Source organism: Ictidomys tridecemlineatus, chromosome 16 (genome assembly GCF_052094955.1).
Source record: "Ictidomys tridecemlineatus isolate mIctTri1 chromosome 16, mIctTri1.hap1, whole genome shotgun sequence".
Lineage (NCBI taxonomy): Eukaryota > Metazoa > Chordata > Mammalia > Rodentia > Sciuridae > Ictidomys > Ictidomys tridecemlineatus.
The window spans coordinates 21,229,957-21,248,900 of NC_135492.1; the positions used below are offsets into that span (position 1 = coordinate 21,229,957).

At 47.9% G+C, this 18,944-nt stretch overlaps 1 long non-coding RNA gene and 1 pseudogene across 1 annotated transcript; both read right to left on the reverse strand.

Moving 5' to 3' along the window:
• Positions 1–2,523: 2,523 nt before the first annotated feature.
• LOC144371494 (uncharacterized) lies at positions 2,524–4,322 on the reverse strand. The gene is made up of 3 exons (XR_013431464.1): positions 4,248–4,322; positions 3,636–4,113; positions 2,524–3,550 (listed from the first exon to the last, which is right to left on the reverse strand). It is a non-coding gene; the product is annotated as an uncharacterized LOC144371494 (long non-coding RNA).
• Positions 4,323–5,778: 1,456 nt separating this feature from the next.
• Positions 5,779–14,532, reverse strand: LOC144371245 (helicase MOV-10-like; annotated as a pseudogene).
• Between the last annotated feature and the right edge of the window lie 4,412 nt (positions 14,533–18,944).

Here is an 18,944-nt window from a genome sequence, read left to right on the forward strand (position 1 = left end):
GGCCAAGAGCCCTTTTCAATCCTGCCTTGGAACTCTGTTCTTGGTCACGTAGTATGTCCTTCCTTACCACTCACTCACATTTTTGTTTTATTTTCCTGTGGGAACAAGTAAAATTTGAGAAATGAAACTGTACTTTTAGAAAACCTGAATATAGTCACATATGAAGGTACATGCCTATCATGCCAGCTACTCAGGAGGCTGAAGCATGAAGATTGATCACAAGTTTGAGGTCAGTGTGGGCAACTTATCCAGACCCTATCTAAAATAAAAAGGGCTGGAGTGTGGCTAATTGGTAGAGTACATGTCCAGCATGTGTGAGGCTCTGAGTTAATCCCCAGTACCCCAAAGAAAACCTGGATATATCCTCTGGTTCTACCACATACTCGCTGTGTAATCAGGGCCAAGTCCCTTTGCTTCTGGGTTTAAACTCCCCACCACCACAAAATGGTGATGATGGCATGACTTACCCCAAAGGAATGTGAGAATTAAAGTGGTATTCATGATAGCAATTCATCTGAGATCACAAAAATCAAACACATTTTAGTGATTTTTGTGGGAGAGGGGTTACTAGGGGTTGAACCCAGCAGCACTTTGCCATTGAACTACATCCCCAGCCCTTATTACTTTTTTAAACAAATTGAATCAGCATCTTGTTAAGTTCCCCAGGATGGCCTTGAACTTGGCGATTTTTCTGCCTCAGCCTCCCACAATGCTGGTTTATAGGTATGCAGCAGTACATCAGTTTACATCTTAGAACTTTAAAGAAAAACTCAACTGAGTTTTTTATGACTGTGATTAATATGGTGCCTTGCACACAGCAGGACTAGTGGTTTGAGAGGATCTCTGGGTAGTAGGTTGGGGCCCTTGGGGTCAGCTATGTATTGCCCGTTTGTCAGGTGGAGCTGGCTTTGTGGGACACAGCAGGGCAAGAAGACTATAAATGCCTTCAGCCTCTCTCCTATCTGGACACAGATGTCATCCTCATGTGCTTCTCCATTGACAGCCCCGACAGCCTGGGTGAGGACTTTGGAGAGAGCGGGTGGAGACGCTTTGGAGTCAGCCATCTTCAGAGGCTGTGGGGATGGAGTCACAAGGGCTGCACAGGCTCTGCTGGCTCCTTTGTTGTGGTATCTCCAGTGTTTGGAAGGGCTTGGGGGAGGATATGCTACAAGGGACCGGGTTTTGAGGTATAAAGGAGACCATCAGCCTCAGACTGCTATGGGAAGGAAGACCAGTGCCCACATGCTTAAACTGAGGAAACTGTTGGGACATGTCTGTACAGAAAACATACCTGAGAAGTGGACCCTGGAGGTGAAGCACTTCTGCCCCAATGCGCTCATCATCCTAGTGGGGAATAAGAAGGACTTGAGGCAAGATGAGCATACCAGGAGAGAGCTGGCCAAGATGAAGCAGGTGGTGGGGCTGCCTGATGGGGAACCCTGGGGAGGAAGGTGCCCTCTGAGGGGTTGCAATCTGGGGCAGAAAGGAGCTCTCTCTTCAGCCAACTGTCCTGTGTTAAGCAGTCATAGTGATATCTACCTCCTCCTCTCCCATGTGTGTGCCCTGCTAAGAACCAGAAGGAACCTCAGTATCAAATCAGATGATCATAGAATGAAGTGACTTGTCCAAGGTCACTTGGCATTTTAATTTATTCCAGTTTATTATTCTGTCTTTGGAATTTGGGCTACTAAGATGAATAAGGAAGTCCTTGTCCATGGGGAGACAGCTTATGTTTCACTTAGGGTATGCAGACTGTGCCATCAGTGTACCTGGGGAGGAAGGGCATCATCAATGGCTGAAGAAAGGCTTAGAGGGTGAGGGATCTGGCTTATTCAGGGTCTCACTAAGTGGCCCACTGACCAGAGGAAGAGTTTATTACATGAAGCTGCCAGGGTATGGAATAGAGACTATCTTGAGAGGATAATTATATAAGGCAAGGTTTTAAACTGGGGACAGCAGGCAGAGGATGGGTTGGGGGGATGATGGAGAAGGTAGTCATTTAGGAGGTAGCTGACACACATTCAGGCAAAACATATGTGGACCATAGAGTCTGCAACTAGGTGGGAGAGGAGGGGCTAGTCTGGGGATAACTTTTAATGTAAACATGAGGTTTAGATCCATGCCTGGGGCAGCCAGGGCCTGGATGCTTTGTAAGCTCAAGGCTGGAGGAGGTATTTGTTATGGGTGATGTGGTGTGAGGTGCACTTAGCCAACAGCTTCCTCTGCCTTATCTTCTGTCTTCTCAGGAACCCATTGGATCTGAGGAAGGCCAGGATATGGCAAATCATATCAGTGCCTTGAGTGCTCTGCCAAAACCTATGAGGGATTGCGGGAGGTTTTCAAGATGGTCACTCAAGCTGGCCTCCAGGTCCTCAAGAATAAGTGCCAGAGGGGCTGTCCCATTCTCTGAGATCCCCACGGCTCCTGATGCCCTTTTCCTTCACAGTGGCTTAGGGATCACCCACATGCCCTTGAGCTCCACCCTTAGGACTCCATGCTGAAGGCTCCTTTTTCCAGTTTCCTCATGCCCAGGATTGCTTCGTTTCCCTAGCCCCCAGAGTGGTGGCAGGCCTGCTCTCCCTCCCTGTCCTCTGGGAGCTGGGCCTGTGGCCTGCCCTTCTTGAGCAGTCCCTCTCCCTGCTGCCTTGGTCCAGGGGTAGGGCTCTTGCTCCCTTTGGCCCTCCCCAGAGGATGGTCACACACCAGCACTTTATATACTTCTGGCTCAGAGGAGCATTTCTAGGGTAGGTGGATTGGGGTTTCTCCTTTGGGCAGGGGCCTTGTCTCTGACTGAACTTGTTGGGGGTCATGAATAAAGGCCACAGGTTCCAACACGTGTGTGGCAGCTTCCTATTTCCTTTGTCTGGTTCCTATCTTGGCTACAAGCCCAGAGTCCCATCTCTCTCTTCATTTCCAAGTTGCTTGCCAGACTGGCCCCCTGTTGGCAAAGGCAGGACTATGGTGGAAGGGTGGAGTCTTGGAGCAGAGATGAGGTCATGCCTGGCTTAGCCTGGGGGGTAGGTGAGGGGCATGGTCTCTAGTCTGGACTAAATTTAGTAACTGGTGGGTGGCTTCCCACTGAGTTTCCTCCCCTGGACATGGAGGCTGTGAGGAGATGTGGCCCTGGACAGGGTGTGACAGTCTCAGCCTCTTGCAGGTCAGCTTGGGGACACAGGAAGCTGGGCCCAAGAAGAGGAGACATGATCTAGAGGATTTTGCATAGAATAAGATTTTTTGTTTTCAGAGTTTTTCTTCCTTCCCCTTCCCCCATAACAATGCTAACAAGCAGCTTGATGTGTCATTCTCCCCAGCAGTGGAAGGGGTGGAATGGCTTGGTTGTAAACACCATCCCCCAGCCTTCCTGTCCCTTAGAGTGGCAGCCCAGCTGGATTCTGGTTCAGGATTGGGTGCAGCGGGCTAAGGCTTGGCTTGGTATGAGAAGGCAGGCAGCTGTGTCTTCAGAGCTCATTCCTCCACTGGGGCTCCACTTGCAGGGACAGGCCCCCTTTACTCTCCCACTCCTGGGGGAGGTAGTCATGACCATGGGGCCCTAGAAAGAAAGGAGGTATGGTTTGTCTTCTTTACCTTCTCTTCCACCACTGTCCCCTGCCTGGTCCACCCTGGCCTAGTCATACCTAAGGTAGAGGGGCTGAGCTTGCTCAGATCTTGAAGTAAGTTCTGTCCATTCTGTAGGTCCAGTTTGGCAGGAAAGGGACACCCTGTATACCCTCTGTTTTCTTTACAGAACTTCAGGAATCTGTGGGGTACAGAGGTGTTGACACACAGAGCTCTGCAGGCCTGGATGAGGAGTACCAGCACAGGCTGGAGGCGAGGCCTGGGTCCTGCCACATCTGAGCTTTGGTTGCTCAAGCTCTAAATGTCAGCTCACTTACAAATAAGATGGAGGTTTTATGAAGATTAACTGATCCTGAGGATTGAGCCATAAACAGGTACTAATGAAGATACAGCTGCCTAAGCTGGGGCTTGTGGCAACCATGAGGGATTACAGGGCAGGAATGCTCACGCTTTCCAGTCGGGGTCATGGCCCAAGAGAATGGGGTTGCCCACTATGATGAGCAAAGCTTTGGCCCAGGTCACAGCCACGTTGAACCTCTGGAAGGAAGAAGTGGTGGGGTCATGGGAAGGAAAGGCCAGAGGAAGGAAGAATTCCTGCCACACCCACCAGCCCTCCAACCTTGGGGTTCTTAAGGAAACCCAGGTTAAAGAACAGATCCAGCTGCACAAACCTCTGTCTGCTTCGCACAGTAGAGATGAAGACCACGCTGCATTCTTGGCCTTGGAATTCCTCCACAGAGTCCACCTAGAAGAGATAGAGGCAGGGCGTGAGAATAGGTGGGTTCAAGGGGAACTTAAGGGATGTCTGCCACATGGCGCTTGAGCTGCAAGGAGGGTACACTGGGCAATTGTCAATCAGTGGGTGAGTGCTGCCACAGGGGACAGGAGGCATGTCTGGAAGCACAAGCCTCAAGAGTAAAGCTAGCTCTGGGATTCGGGCCTGTAAAGTCATCAGAACAAAGCAAACAGTGTTTCAAAGAACACAGTAAATAAAAAGAGTGTTTCTAAAACTTTCCTGGAGATAATCAGCAAGTACTTGTTAAGACTATAGAACCTTGGGCCCTAACCCAGACTTCCTGATCAGAATTTTCCAAGGCAGATGTCTCCAAATCTCAAAAGAGTAGGTTTCAGGCTTGTACCTGAGGAGCTGTAAAAAAATACTAGTGCCCTGGCTCTGCCCCCAGATATCAGTGTTAATTGGCTGGGAGGGGCCCTGGTAGTATTAAAATCCCTCCAGGTGATTTTTCTCTGTATTAAGAATCACCATCTCAGAGCAAGTGTTAAGCTACTGAGGGTGGAGATGAGGTGACAATATCACATGACAAATGGGGGTAGGCTGTGGCATTTGGACTTCATTCTTAGGGCAAAGACCTCAAACCTGCCCAATCACAGTGATGTGGGAGGTTGTTAAACATGCAGGCTTCCTGATCCCATGCCAGAACTATAAGCTGGAGCTTTGAGGAGCAAGAGGATGGGGAAAAACCCAGTTCTGTCCAAGGCAGTGGAGGTGGGACAAGGACATGGGCCAGACTGAAGCAGTGGCACAGGAGCTGAGGTCTCTGATTTGGGAAAAAGAAGGGTACAAAGAAGGTGAGAGTGAATGTGAAGTAGTGAGTCACCTTCAAGTCCTTCCAGTCTCTGAAGCTCCCTGTCAAGTTTGGTGATGCAATAATGGATTTTTCCACCTGGAATGAAGGGAAAGGCATCTTTCTCTTATGCAGTCACCTCAATTCAAGAGGAACCAGGCAGGAAGGAGGCCAGAGAGCTGGGGAGCAAAGAGGGAGGAGGAAGCTGACCTCTGCACTCTTCTGAGATATAGGGCCAGCAGAGGCCAGGGCTGTTCCAGAGGTATCACCTGGGGGAGGACCCATCCTTGCTGGGAACTGAGGGCCTGACCTGCTTCCGGTAATGGCGAGATGACTCCAATGCTTTGTGGGCTCAGGCAGGCTTTCCCCTTCTTAGAGGAAGGGGCCAGGAGCAGCTCAGGTAGGAGGTCACCATGGCAGCCTCTTCAGGGTTGAAGAAGGATGGGCTATTGCACTCATGCTCATCTTTGTCCATCACACTATGAAAGATGATGGGAAATCCCTGGTCATAGGTTAGAAGAAACCCTCAACTGGACTTCCCTGTTTCCCTTCCCTCCCACTCCAAAACCCTTGCAGGCAATAAGGAAGCTTAGGCCAAGGTGACAACTGGAGGGACCCCTGGTGTTCAGTGGAGCCTTTTCCTACCTTCAGTAAACAATCAAGATATGGGGGTGGGGGCCTGAGTCCTGCTCTTTCCAGCCTCACCTGTTGAGGCAGACCCTGTCAGCGGGAGAAGCACTCTTGATCCACCACATCTGCACAGGCCTGTAGCTCTCCATCGTAGTAGAGTTGGTTGGGAATGTCCAGGATGGTGGGATGGGACCTGAGAGGCAGGAGGGAGGGAGAGCTAGACCAAGGCCTGGATTACTTTTGTCCTGCCCTTGGGGGACAGGCTTTAGGTCCACACATGAGCATCTTGCTTCCTGCTTTCTGCATAGCAGGACACATTCACCTGCAAGCTCTCCTGCCAGGCATTGCACACCACATAAAGCAGAACTTGTGGGTCCATAGGGATCCAGTGAACAGTGAAATTATTATTATTTTTTTCAAATTACTTTTAAAAACTAAGATTTGCCAGGCATGGTGGTGCATGCCTGTAATCGCAGTGGCTTTGGAGGCAGAGGAAGGAGGATGACCAGTTCAAAGCCAGCCTTAGCAAAAATCAAGGCACTTAAGCAACTCAGTAAGACCCTGTCTCTAAAAAATACAAAATAGGCCTGGAGATGTGGCTCAGTGGTCATGTGCCCAGTTCAATCCCTGGCACACTCTATCCCTCAAAAAAAAAAAAAAAAGAAAGAAAAAGAAAAACTAAGAAATTAGGGACTCAGCTTTCAATTTTGCCAAGGAAGGTCAGTACAGAAACAATGTATCACTTCCCATTACCCTTATTTGAGATAATATGTTAAATCCAAAAATAAAAGTAGTAACGACACAATAACATTTCCTTTCTGCAACTGTCCTATATGGTACTCATCCAAGCATTTTTAATGTCTAAACTTATTCAGTAAAAGAAGTATATAAACAGGGTGTGGTTCTGTGTGCTTGTAGGTCCAGCTAGCTATTCAGGAGGCTGAGGCAGGAGGACTGCCTGAGGCCAGCCTGGGGAACAAAGAGACTCTTAAAACAAAACAAAACAAAACAGAGCTGGCTATGTAACTCAGTGGTAGAATGTGCCTAGCATGTGTGAGAGCCTGGGTTCAATCCCCACCACTGCAAAACAAACAACCCTGTCTAGCCCTCTAATCTGATAATATGTTTATGAAAAACTATTCTTTTTCTCATTTCTCCTTGGATTGCCTGGAAATGCCATCCGAGACAGACATGAGACAAATCCTGGTGTCTGACCATCCCCATATCTAGATAATCTCAGTAGTTCAGAATAAAACCACTAGCTAAAGGAGGCCTCCGACCTTCCAGTCTATACTCCTTTCTGCATCACAGAGGCACAGAGCACCAGGAGTGCAGACCACAGCCTCCTGCTGGAGCACAATGGGTACGAAGGCATGGGCTAGCAGTGGAGGGAGATGAGGGTGTGGGCATATCTGTAGTTTCATAGCAGCTTGGTTATGAACTGAGGTGATGAGCTTGGTCATAGCCATCAGGGCCCTTCTTGTACAGGGCATTGTAGGTGAGCAGCCATTCCAGCAGCGAGTACACCAGCCCATACTTCTGTGTCAGTGGGGACTGCAGCACAGGTCCCAGCTGTCAAGGGTCTCCAGCCAGCACCAGTTGCCCTCCTGGATTGCCTGTTTCCTTAACTTCCATCAGTCCGAGAAGGCAAAGGTGGTATGAGGAGAAAGGTAAGTGATGGGATCTCCCCATGCAGGGTGGCACACCTGTACCCCACTCTGAGCCGCTCACCTACTATGGCCACCAGACTCTCAGGTTCCATGCAGTGGCCAGCATCATCGATGAAGATGTGTGTGAAGTGATCAATGGGAAACTGGTCTTATACCAACCTGGGAGGTGTCAGGCCAGACAGGGTCATCCCCAGGCACCCAACTACCAAACCTGAATGCTCACCCAATCTGATCCCTCACTCACCCACTGAAAACCCTTCCCCATCTTCCCAGCCCACTACCCTTTTATTTACACACACATTCTCCACCTGCTGGCCATGATGAGAGTGGTAATTAAGATGCAATATTCCTGCAGTTCCTTCTTGGCAGGAAACACATACTCCCCCTTTTTCGCATCCCTGTTACAGTAGGGCTGTGGATTGTGAAGCAACATGAGGCATCAGCTTGGCTCTACCCATGCCCACCCTCACTCTGGCACTGGGCCACTTTATAGACATGGAAACTGAGGCCCAGAGAGGGTTCTCACCCACCCAAGGATGAGGATCCAAGTCTCCCTACTTTTCTGGTTTACCCTTAGAGTCTCCCAGATATCTGCCATCCCTTGACCCTCTGCACTTCCCTGACCTTAATGTCTTCAGGTACCATGTGGATGTCCCTGCTGGGGGCCAGGAGGCAGTAGATGGAGCTGGGCAGGTGGACCCAGAGCCGCTGACAGAGAAGGTCAGCACCCGAGTTGGATAGAATGCAGGCTAGGATGTGAGCTTCGGGCAAGTGCTTCACCACCTGAGATGCAGACAGGTAGAGTGTGGGAAGCAGTTTCCCAAACTCTGGTGACTCACACTGGGGCAGTGAAGCATCTGCCTCCCACAGCCAAGGGAGGCAGTGATATAAATGACAAGTTCTATCCTGGAGCCCTGCTAGTTCAATTAGCACTTTGACGTGGGACAACAACTGCAATAAAACACACAAGTCTATGAATACCAAAATGCAAAAAGTCACTCCAAGAGCCACACAGTGCCCAACCTACCCAACAGTGCTCAACAGCCACACTGACTCTAGCTCCCCACTTTTTTAAAAAAAAATTGTAGTTGTAGATGGACAGAATGCCTTTATTTTACCTGTTTATTTTTATGTGATGCTAAGGATTGAACCCAGTGCCTCACCCATGCCAGGCAAGTGCTCTGCCACTGAGCTACAGCCCTAGCCCTCCCCCACCTACTTTTGATGGCTGCTGAGAAACAAGAACTTTCAGGGAGATGAAGGAAATCAGAATTTGGAGAAAACCGCTCCATCTGGGGGAGTCAAGGATATAGGTCCCAGGTTTATCCTCAAGCCTCACCTGCTTAATGGCCTCTACTAATGTGACAGTCTTGCCAGTGCCTGGAGGCCCAAAGATGATGTAGGGGGCTGGATGTGTGGTGTCCATAACAATGTGCTTTATTGCCTGCAGCTGCTCTGGGTGTGACTCCAGACTCCAGTCATACAGCCTGGCAGGGAGGCCAGGAATCCGAACTTCAACTTATCCAGCCAGCATCCCAGAGGCCTCTAAGACTCCATCCCCAAGCCCCACACTCCAACCAGCCCTGGAGTCCCCTGCCCTCAGTCTCACTTGAGCTTCACATCTGAGGGCAGCAGCAGGACCCCACAGGAGGCCACAGGAAAAAGCATGGACCACAGCAGCCAGCACCCTGTCAGTTCCAGGGCCCGATGCTGGACCTGCAGGGGCTGGCGGTTGAAGATGAAGTTCACCTTGAAGGTCAGCCCATCCACAAATCGGTTCAGGAGGGTTTGGATAGGGAGAAAGGTAGAGTAGTTCCAGTTAGGTAGGCCAGACAGTAAAAAGCCAGGACCTCCCTCCACCTCCCTCTGCTACACTCCCTCTTTCCAAGACTTCCATAAAAGCTCCCTAGGAGAGGCAGCTGCTGAGGTAGCTCAGAGTTCCCTGGAAGAAAAGCCCCTGCCCTGTGCTTGGGATCCACTCATCTTAGAAGAAAGCCTCTCATCTCCCCTGGCCTGAGGGAGAAGACTGAAGAAGGGTTCCCCCAACACCCACCTCATGGAAAAGCTCAGTTTGACATGGTCCAGTTCCACCTTGTGCATGAAGCCCTTGTAGGTTATGGGGTCCTCCTGATGTATCTCAGAGGACAGAGGGAAAACAGGTGGTCCCTCCGCAGCACTGAGGGGTGGCTCTCGGTCACACCAGGAACCTACAGGGTGTGAACGTAAGCAAGCTTCTGTCCCAAGCATGGTCACTGAAGGACCCAACCCCCAGGCTCTCCAGATCTCTGAGGGACGAGAACTGAGGCTCTGGCCTTCTAACCCAAGACTCAGAGAGCTGCGTTTTCCCTATTTCCCTTCCTCTCCCACCAGACAGGAGTTGTGGGGAGAGGAAGAATACAACCTTCCCCAGCTGCTCACAGGTTCAGAACTCCAGGGTGCTAGTTTAAGGCCTGGCAGACACTTCCCACTCTACTCAGCTGCCCTCTCACCAGCTCAGTTCTACTCTGCCTTTAAAATATTGTTAAAACTCATCTCCTGTAGTCATCTTGCCCTGATCATCCTTGTTCTCTCTTCCCACCTGCATTTGTGTGGAGAAATTCATTCTCATGGGCAATTCTGGTCTAAGGTACACACATTCAAAATCTGTGTGCTAGAAAGGGGCCTAAGAATTATCCAGTCCAGCTCTGTGCTTTTTAGATAAGGAACCTATGGCTCAGAGAAAGCAAGGATCTTGCCCAAGATCACACAGCCAGTAGTAGTAAAGTCTAGATTAAAACTCCAATGTCCTGCTCTGACACCATTTTGGGCAAAGGATGCCCACCCTACCCCTTGCTGACCCCTCTGGGACAGGAACCATTTCATCCTTCTTCTAGTTTGCCCTGTATTTAGGAATGGCCTATAGAGGTTGGCTGACTTGAGCCTGCCCTCCCTGCACCTGATCTGAGCCCCAACCTCCAGAGTGAGCAGCCTGGGGTTCTGGTCCACGGAGTCCCAGGTCATGGGCACCGATTCCAGGTCATAGTGCCAGATTTCGTGCTCCATCTGCAGCTCCTCCAGGTGCAGCAGCAGTCAGAGTTTCACCTCATAGTTCCTCTACGTCAGGGCTGTCTCCAGCTGGGCCCTGGCAGTGATGGTTGGAGGATGAAGTGGGAAGGGCAGGAAAGGGACAGGTCAAGCACCCCCATGACCAGGAGCATTTACCCTCTCCCATTTGCAACTAGGAACACACCAGGAATCAGAGAAGACCAGAAGGACAGAGAAATGGATTGGGTCAGAGGCCTTGAAGAAGGGAGCCCCAACTCTTGCTTCCTCCGATGTCCTTGATCCAACCTCAGACCTGACTTGAGTATCCGTGGTAGATCTTATGGCGGAAACATTCTTCCCCAGATCTTCCTTCCATGACTCACACCCTAACCTCATTCAAATGTCATTCTCTGTTCAAGTGTCACCCTCTGTTCAAATGTCACCTCCTCAAAGAGGCCAGGACTGAATGCTCTCTGTAAAACATCACCAATTCATCCCCTTGTCCTGCTTTGGTTTTACTTTAGCATTACTTGAGTTCTTCAAAGCACTCACCAGAATATGGAATGTACAAGAAAAAATAAAAGAAATGATCAGTGCTCACTGTTCCCCACCAGAATGGGCAAGGCTCATTTGGAACAGCACCTGGCAAGAGGGCATACTCAGCAAGGGTGAATGAATAGAGCCTGGGAGGCTGGACAGACATCCAAAGCAACAGGCAGAGGCCAGCAGGGAGAGAGAAGACGGGAGTGGGGTATCGAGGGGAGGCACTTACTTGATCTCAGCAATCTCCTTTGAGGCAGTGAAGATACTTGTTCCCTGAAGACGGATGGGGAGCAGCTGCCTGAGGCATGGGGGTGGGTACTAGGTCCCCAGTTCCATACTTAGCTTCAAGTCATAGCCTTTAGCACTGCAGAAGTCGGGGGAAAAGCTTTCATAAACATTGAACTTGTCACCTTCAAGACTCTGGGAATGCCCCTCCGTGGAGGATGCACAAGGACCCCTGTGATGCCATTGCCAAAGGGTGGTTGGCAGCCTCTGCCCAAGGACATGGAGCTCACTAGCTCATGTGGCTGCTCAGTCCATGGCTGGACCAATTTTGGAAAGCCCAATACTTGGAATATTTAAAAAATATTATTTATAATACATTTTCATTATTAAAAAAGAATCTGGCAAAAAAGTATAACATTTTTACCATCCTGAGACAGCCAATGTTAATTTTGGGGGGTATTCAGGCTTCCAGGTTAATATATATATATATAGTTTTTGTTTTGAGGTACTAGAAATTGAACCCAGGGGCACTTTACCACTCAGCCACATCCACAGCCAGCCCTTTTTAATTTTGGTTTTCAAACAGGGTCTCAGTAAGTTGCGTAGGGCCTCACAAAGTTGCTGAGGCTGGCTTCAAACTTGTAATTCTTCTGCCTCAGCCTCCTAAGTCACCGGGATTATAGGAATGTGCCACTGCACCTGGCACCTATACATTATTAAATAAAAGTGAACAATTATCTAACTGTGAAAGTCCTACAGTATTTTGTAACTAGCTAACTATGTCGAAAAGATGTTTACACATGAGTCCATTCACATGACGTCCAGCATAGGGAAATTTATGGAGACAGAGATAAAGTGAGTGGCTGCTAAGCACTGAGCAGGTGGGTGAGTGATAAAAGGGTGGAAGCTGAAGGGTATTGGGTCGCTCTTCTTTGGCATAATAAAATGTTCTAAAACTGACTATAATAATGGTTGCACATATCTGTGAACATACTAAAAAAATCACTGACCTGTATGATATGTGAATTATTTCAGTAAAGTTGTTTTAAAAAAAGAGAGAGATCTGGGTGCGGTGGTGCATGGCAATAATCCCAGCACCTCAGGAGGCTGAGACAGAAGGATCAAAAGTTCAAGGCCAGTCTCAACAACGTAGCAAGACTCTGTCTCAAAATAAAAAGGACTGGGCCTATAACTCAGTAGTAAAGTGTTCCTGATTTCAATTCCTGTACTACCAATTTTTTTAATTTAAAAAGAGAAGAGAGGGGACTGGGTAGAACATGGGCTTAGCATGCATGATTTTGATCCCCAATGCTATGAGAGAGAGAGAGAGAGAGAGAGAGAGAGAGAGAGAGAGAGAGAGAGAGAGAGAGATAGAGAGAGGTGTGTCTGTCTATAATGGGCTGCCTGATAATTCATTACACAGTGAAAACACTTCTTAAAAAATGTTTTTATACTGTCCTTGTTCCTGCTACTGTCCTGCAATTTGCTTCCTAGGCAGAAAAATTTTTCTGAGCCCAGAGGAGGGAATAAAGGGGCCCCTGGTTCCCAGCTCTGGGCTTTTCCCAAGGGCCCACACTGTTGTGATAAAGACATGCCAAGACCCATCAGGTCTGGATGGAGGGCTTACAAGTCAGGTCTTTCTCCTTCCTCTATCCGGTTGGTCAACACAGGGTTTCCAGTGATCCAGGTGCGCTTGAAGGGAGTCGTGGGCTTCAATTGTGCAGCCAGAGGGCTGTGGGCAATGGCAGCCAAGAAACGGGAAATGTAGAAAGTGCCAGCTTCTTCTGATCCTGACTCCCAGCAGCTCCCAGAGCACCGTGGCTGGAAAGTAGCCCACAAAGCTGGTCTTACATTGCACATGCAACTCATAGCATTCACCTGCAGAAAGAAGGCTGAGTGAATGGGAGGGGGGAGGAAAGGCAGAGACCCTCCCACCAACATACTGACCCCGACACTCCCCCATCCAGACCCATCCTGAGAGGAGACCTCTGGACAGCCACAGTGTGTGCTCCAAAGTTGCAGCCCTGCTAGGACAAGCCCTGCCCACCAGAGTTCTTTCCTTTGGAAAGCTACTCACCAGGGCCCAGCAGGCAGGGCAGCTTCTGGTCACCATAGTAGAAGGCAAACTGGGGTGTCTAGCAGAGAGGGAAGAGGTGACTGAGGGTAGCAGGTTTTGTTTCCTCTGTTCCGGAGCCTCAGGGTCAGCACCTCCTTGTGGTTCAAATCCAGGCAGATAAGGAGCTGCTCATCTTGTGCTTCTTGGGGCCCCTGGACTTCCACATTCACCCCATGCTTCCCGTGAAGATACTCAGCCCTGGGGAGAGTGGGAGTCAAGGGTGGGGGCCAGGGCAGGAGGGGCCTGGGATGGGGAATGCCCTGGGGAGAGTGCCAGCCATGCTCCCACCTGCAGCCAAGCCCCCCACCTGCTTCCCCCATTCCTTAAGGAAGAGGCCTCCCCACAACCTGAGCAAATTACTCTTTTCTTGGTTAGACAGCCCCTTCCCCCATGCCCTGAGCACCCCTCACAAGCAAGTGTGTGTGCACCAACAAACACACACACACACACACACACACACACACACACGGACATACACGGACACACACCTGTCATAAAAGTTCTTGGCTAGCAGTGACTTGTGGTGCTTGCTGATATCTCCTTGTGGTGCTTGCTGATATCTCCTCTTTTCTGGGAGCCGGGAGTCAGTCCAGCGGTCCAGTTTGAAGAACCTGACCCGAGTCTTGGTGATGTAGGCCAGATTTGCCTTGAGAAGCACTCAGACTGAACCCAGAGATTCCAGTGTGTGACCGCAGTGCAGCTTCTGAGGCTCCCAGGGCAGCCTAGGGGAGGAGACAGGTCTCCCAAAGATGAATGGGCACTACCCAGGCAAAAGAGGGAGGGCACTGTGAGTCAAGGTGAGGGGGTGTGACCTTGCTACCTGGGCCGTTACTGCACCTCTGGGAGCCTTGCTTCCCTCCTTTATGAAAAGGGAATGGCAAGGCTTGCCTCTTTTAAAGGTTGCTGTGATCCTCACCCAAGATAGTAGCATTGCGGCAAGCCACTTAGCCCGGCACCTGGCACATAGAAGACCTCAGTAATAGTGAGTGATGATTAGTATCACATAAAGTTTGGTTGCACTAAAGTGAGAAGTGCGAGGGGAGTGGCAGGAGGCAGCAGAGGTAGGCAGGGCCCACGATTCAGGCCTGGGGTGCGTAGGCCCTTACCTGATCTTGAAGTCGGGGTTATAAATGGTTCGCAGCTGCTTGCGATCTGTCTCCATGTCCAGTCCTCCTACGACTAGGAAGCACTGGCCCGTCTCCCCGGAGCTGCCGGCAGCTGAACATATTGGGCATCGTAGTGGCGGCTGCTGCCCAGGCAGGAGGGTCCGTGGAAATGAAACTGAAAGTCCCCGCCGCGGCTGGATGTTGGCGGCCCTGCGACAAGGGTGCAGAAGTGGGAAGCTCCCTACCTCTGAACCCCTGCTCCTGCAAGCTCCCTTTCCCCTACCAGGCTTCTCTCCGCTGTTCTTTCCCTACCTGAGCCTTCCCTTCGTTCTCTTCCTCTTATCCCCTCCTCCTCTTCACATTAACTCTTTACTAAGGAGTCTGAACCCTCCCTCAGGGCCCTCCCCTTACCCCAAGCTCCCTCCCCTGGCTTCCAGCCAGTATCTGAATGTGACCATCTCCAAGGGCCCCCAAACAGCCCAGGAGGACCTCTGAACCTCTGCTGGGGATACTCCCTAGCACTGGAGGCTACTCCCACCCTCCACAGCCTCAAGACTTATTGAAAAGCAGAAGTGCTTTGGGTCAGCTGCAGCTGGACTAGGGCAGCTCATCCAGCACTTCCCAGAGACTGGCAGAGACATAAACCAGCATGCCAGCCAAGCGGGCATCAAGCCCTATTCCCCCATATTCTCTGCTGGGCTCAGATGCAGGGAGGAAGGCATGAGTCAAAGAAGTTTGGGGTGAAAGAACTAGGAGTCTCTGAGATAAAGGTGCCTATATGTGGGAGAGAGGGACAAGGGGTTCTGCCAGGACGAACAGTCATTTTCTTCACCACACAGGCTTCATTATGTTGAAAGGCTGGTGATTCTTACCCTTGAGCCACATATTTGGGCACTTAATTACACTCCAGTCTGTATTGCTCTTTAAGTGTTAGTAGTATTTAAGTAAAGGTTGCCCCAGTCATCAAAATAAACTTAGGTCCCTGAGAGCAAGGTACTGTTATGTTAGGCAATAAATGGTTAACAGCAACAGCATGAGTACCAGGAAGAGAAACTGTTTAGACAAATAAAGGGGTGGAGCTACCACCAAAACAAATATAGCAAGCCTTTTGCGTGTTTATCCTCCAGAAAGAAATAACAGAAACCCACAGTAGGATGGGATAAAGATAATTATATAAAAAATTAAATACACCATAAAGAAGTTTCACATATATCACAGCTTGTGTTGTTCTCAAGTAGTTCTCCATAGGAGGCCACACAATCTAACCTAATGTGAGGAAATGTCCAGAACCCAAGTCATTCTCCAGCTGGGCAAACCGTGTACCTTCTTCCAGGCCAACAGTATAGGAAAGCCAGGAATAAGGAATAACAGGCTTTAGCAACAGGAAATGCAATGTCAGTGAGAATCAAAGCTACAAGGATGGGGAAGATTAAGCAGGGGAAAACGTTATGTTGTAGAAATTGATTATGCAAAGTAGAGGAAAAAACTAGGAGAGCAGCCAAATATTTTACCCTTTTTTCCCCCTCCCCCAACTACCCGATGAAGCCCCAGAGGAGTACAGATGGTGAACAAAAAATTGCTGTTGCTTACCATCTCAAAGACCTATTTTTCCACATGCTGATATGTGTCCTATATGTCAGAAAGAGAGAAAGATGAATATGTATTTTTTAGTTGTTTCAGCAAAATCTTGTATCTATTATCTCTAGTCTCAGATCCGAGATCTATGTACTAGTGCAAATAAGAATGGTTTCCATCAATGAACTACATACAAAGCAGGAGTGACAACTAAGGCCTTGTGAAATTTATCACACAAATCAATAGGTAAACCAAGTTTAGATTCCAGATGAAATAAATGGGCAATATATAAAATCACATGTGTTTAAAAAAAAGTACAAGGACTGGTTTATTGTGTCAAATTTCATTCACTTAAGAAAACAATGAGATGTTGAGAGATGGTTCAGTTGAAGAGCAATTGCCCAGCATGTGTGAAGCACTGTGTTTGTTTCTCAACACCATATATAAATAAATAAAAATAAAGTTCTATCAAAAACTAAAAAAACAAATTTTTTTTTATTTTATTTTTTAGTTCTCGGCGGACACAACATCTTTGTTGGTATGTGGTGCTGAGGACCGAACCCGGGCCGCACACATGCCAGGCGAGCGCGCTACCGCTTGAGCCACATCCCCAGCCCAAAACAAAATATTTTTAAAAAAGAAAACGAGGGCATCAGGATAGAGGCTTCAAGTGCCGCAGTCTGGCTGGGCACAAAATCACGAGCCACTCACACCTTGTAGATTCAAACAGCAACTCTTTATTCTGGAAACTCTCACCGGCACTCTACAGACACATTTTGGGGAAATCCATGTTCTGGCCAAATTCCACCTCCACTGGGCTCTGTCTCCCAAAAATACTCTCTGAATCCTGTGAGAACTCAAAGGGAACTCAGGCAGCAGGATACGCCCTATTCCCAGCAGGAATAACCTTAAACCTGGAACCGTCCTAAACCCCAATCCTCCCTAAACCCAGATCTGCCCTGGTCCTTGAGCAAGGTCACCTTACATGCAATGTCACTGCAAATGACCAAGGCAAGCCCATTTCCACAATGGAGAGTCCTTCTAAGCAACATGGGGTACGCTGACAAGGAAATTGCCATGCATCATACCTACTTGGCTAATGGCTCTCAGCATTCAAGGAGATTGACCAGCTGCTGCTAGAGTTCAGCCCAGAGAGAAGTGCATTGACACTTATCACTGTATATATGGTTAAAGTAATTTGTGAATAAATATGTATATATTTTTTATTTATAGAAATTATATCACAGTTACATTAAAATTATTTAACTTTTCTGTTTTCTGGTCTTATAAAAAACAGCTTGAGATTTAAACTCACTAGCAATTCCCTGAATCAGCAATGTTCCCATATTCCTCCCCTCAAAAAAAGTGACTCAATAAGTATAATTTTAAAGTTTCTACTATTCACATTAAAAATGAAAACAAAAGTCAGTCACAGTGGAGTGCCCCTGATTTCATTCCCTTGTTTTCTTGCCTCAAATGGGCCTGGAGGTATTGCTAAGCTTGTACAGTGCTTGCCTTGTAAGCATAAGGCCCAGGATTCATTCCCCAGGATCATGAGGTGGGGGGAAGGGGAGGGACGACAAAGGAGTTTAATGAAACATTTGGAATGTGTCTATGGATGATTTAAATAAAATGGTCTTACATATGAAAAAAAAATTGTGGACCCATTACAGTTAGTCTCCAGTGTCTGACAAAATAAATCCTCCTATGGAGCAGTTCATTTCTGAGTTTCCTCTGGGAAATCAAGTGGGAAATATACCAGCAGCTGAAATTTTGGAAATTCTGTTTTCTCCATTCATGGTATCTTCAATCATGGCCCCAACCCATGTGCATAGCTTTGTTCTGGCAACCTGGCATTTCCCCAGACTGTATGCTAATGATTGCTGTGATTATCAGGAGAGAATCCCAAATCCAGGTGTGATTTTTGTTTCTTTGCATAAGGCTTTGCTGGTATATAGGTGATTGAGTTGTTTTTTCTTCCTGAAATTTCTGAGAAGCAGAACATCAAATTCAGAATGCTGGAACTGATCTTTAGCTTTATATTCGTATATCTCAGAATATATCCTATATTTTCATTTTCTTGTTCACATTCCTAATGCTAACTTTATTACTCCACAGTATAATAAACAGTTTCTCCTATTATATTTCAGACACAGTATTGTGTAACTATTTTCTCCAACACTAGATGGCACTGTTTATGGGATTTTTCTCTGTTGTATTTTATATGAGAGGAAAAAAAAAGAGAAGATCGCTTGGCTCATTTGTAAAACAATGCTCATTTCTGTCCCCTCTTTGTCTTTCATAGATACAGATACCTTATTGGAAAGTCTTTGAGTGGGATTTCCCCATTGTAGACTTGACAGGATGATGTGTCCTCGTGTCACTTTTATACTTTCTCTTGGCTCAGAGGTTTCTGAGCTATCCACAGCTCTCATGTCTATATACTTTGGAGTGTCTAGCTAATTTGAGTCTCAGTGTCCTCTGTTGCCAAGAGAAAATGGTCTGAAATATGTTATAAGGGTTAACAGGGGAGTAGTTAGATGTCCTGCAGTTACAAGTAATCTCCTGGTACACCCTTCATTTGAAGAAACTTTATTTCTTCTTCTTTTTTTTTACTACTGACAATTCTGCTACATAAAATTTGGCATGCAGTTGTTTCTTTATCTTCCTGATTCTAATACCTTGAAATTACACCCAGAATCAATTTAACCATATTATACGTTAGTTGTGTTTTAAATGGTTCAGAGTTTACACTATTTTCAAAAATGACATTTTTAAACTTACATTCTCACCCACAGTGTACAAGGGCTTTCTTTTTCCTGTAGTTTCTTGAGTCTTGGTTATTATTAAATTATTGACAAAAGCTGTTCTCTCTCTTTTGGGGGGAAGGCTA